Consider the following 2,833-nt stretch of genomic DNA (forward strand, 5'->3'; position numbering starts at 1 on the left):
TCCTTCCCGAGTCATGATGAAATTGATGCACGCCTTAGGCTTGAAAATTCCTTTGCTTAACTTTTTTCACGAATAATGCCCGCATAACTAGAGAAACGAACTGATGTTGTCAGCATGGGAATGTTACTATTTGCATGAAATCCACAATGTATGAACATCAACAACATAGTAGTGCCATTCTTTCCCGTCGACAGAAACCTACGGCCAGAAACCAATTAAATTTCCTTGTGAAGAGAGCGCAAATAGTATCAACATCAGCATCATGCACTCACACCGTTGCCGTCCGTGTCGGTCCCTCATTGGGGAATCTTAGAATGCATAGCTGATCCCCGTCATTATTTCTTTCTTGCGCAGTGCTTTCACGTTTCTTTTGCTTTCAAGTGGGACGCAAGTGATACAGACTAGCGGATATATAGTACAAACACGGTTTTAATTTTAGGCGAGCGATAAGTTAATAAATTTTAACTAATTAATGAGTTTCGTTGGACGAAGCGAGCGGTTGCTTGCACCCTTACCTTCGACGTTACCGAGGGCCATACCCTGCTCACCCCGAATGGAGGAGTGCGGCATGAACATGACATCTACATGTATGTTGAAGCTCTCTAGTCAGCTTGAATACATGCATTTGTATGATGATAGTGTTATTATGCGTCCACGCGACATATACAAGTGTCAATTTACGCGTCCTGCGTCAATTATTTCAGCCAATATATATGGCCTTTGGGGCAATGAAAGATTGAAGTAAGCTGCACATCCCAATCAAGGTCTTCCACTTTGCACTTTTACACAGTCCCATCTCTCATAATTCATGCCACGGCGGGATGACATGGCCAACCTAGAGAAAGCTTACCCCATCGCCTTGAAGAATGGTATCTGGTCTGGTCTACTACGGGATAATTGCAGTATGAGGTATTTTCTTTCGCCTTTTCCCTTACCCGTGACATGGACGCATGGTAGGGGTACGGCGGGTCTTGCCTGGACTGGAAATGTTTCCAAATCTGCGCGCGCACACACCTGTTGGACGGGAGTGGATTCCAAGAGCATGCCGTGATTAATTAGTCGGTGAAATGTCGTGATATCAGGTGAGAACGTACACATATAATGCAACTTGCCATCTCTGTGACAAGAGAGCATCACGCGAGAGCTGGTGGTAAATTTAATCATGGTCAAACCGTAATAGTATAATATGTTTTTTGTGGGGTAATAGTATAATATGTACTGTACAACATCATCAACAACATCGATAATACCTTATAGAAGAGATCTAACGGGGTCTCCCTCTTTCTCTCTCCCCCCGAATGACTTTTCCTGCAAGGCAGGGAACATCTCTTGTTACAAGCCTCCCTTGGGTGGCCGGCGTTGTGGCGGTGTTAAAAGGGAGTCGATGAAGCTTTCAATGGGCTAACCGACGCGAATGCTTTTTACGTCTGTTTTTTTTTCCACAAAGAAATCTGATGTGAGCTTCGAATTTGAAAAATCCCCTTTTTTAGTTTTATTTTCCACAAGCAATGCCCACCTAACAAGCAAACAGACTGATGCAATCAACACGGAAACTGCTACTATTTATAAGAAATCCAAAATGTGTCAACATCGACATCATAGCGGCGCCTTTCCTTCGCGTCGACAGAAACCTACGGCCAGAAAACAATTAGTTCTTCTTGTGACGGAAGCACAAGGGCATCTCTACAATAATACCGCGACAACGACATTTTTTTGGTCGGTTAAGAACATGAAAGGAACACGGTTTTTTGCTCTGAAGATTTTTTTTAAGAAGTGAGCATAACACCGTTTCCTCCAACACGCGCGAGGGAAGGGGGCAGGCAGCCCACGGGTTCGGGCGACCATATCCCCGCCGTCGGATCGGCAACGGGCGGTCGGGACTGCCCTCGGTCCCGAGCCCACCTCCCTACCTTTTCCTGTGTTCATGAGGGGGTGGAGTAGGAGTTAATTGGTTTGGCGACAGGGAAGGGGCAGCCCATAGAATAGGGCGGCCAGATCCCCGACGTCGGATCAGCAATAGACGACCTGGATCGCCTGCCCGCCTCCCTACCTTTCCTGTGTGCAGGAGGGTGGACTAGGGTAAATTGGTTTCAAAGTCACCAACACTCCCTCTCCCGCTCGCCACAACCCATTCACCGCCTACTTTCGATGTGAGCTCTCTCCTCGCCTTGCAGTCGTCCGCGTCCGGGAGGGTAGGTGCAACGTACAGGGGCTTGGTAGTGGACCACCCTGTCTACCTGTACGTCCAGACCATTAGACAATACACACCGCTCAAACACTCCGATATCTTTTGGGATACATTTCCATTCCAAATGGCATTCCACAATCTTCTACCTCCATTTGCCTCACCACTAGACCGACCAATATCGTCCTTCCTATCCTTTAGGTTAAAATGAAGGTTGTAGGCACTTTTTACAGAAAAATACCACTCTTCTCGAAGTGCCACGCCACGAAATGTCCCTTTCCAAAAGAAGGACCGTGAAACCTTAAGATCTCCTCAACATCATGGGGAAAAACAAATGCCTAATCAAATTCTCGTGCCAACTCCTTGTCCCTTTTAAGAATAAATCTGACACCCATTTTAGTCTCGATATATTTTTCTTTGGACCGTCTATCCATCAGGTACCGGATTTCTTTTTTACATCAGTCACTTTTACTCATAGTCGTTGGATCATGAATGAATGGTTAGATCTCCTTCTTCCTCCTCCAAGCGTTTCATGTTCATCTTCTTCGTCGTGCAACTGCTCAGAGAACCAACCCTAAACATCGGGTCACCTGGCTTCCACCCCCGCGGTAGGCGGGCGGTGCCGCGCGGCGGCTCGCCGTCCCATGC

The sequence above is a fragment of the Triticum aestivum genome, chromosome 7D (genome assembly GCF_018294505.1).
Source record: "Triticum aestivum cultivar Chinese Spring chromosome 7D, IWGSC CS RefSeq v2.1, whole genome shotgun sequence".
NCBI lineage: Eukaryota > Viridiplantae > Streptophyta > Magnoliopsida > Poales > Poaceae > Triticum > Triticum aestivum.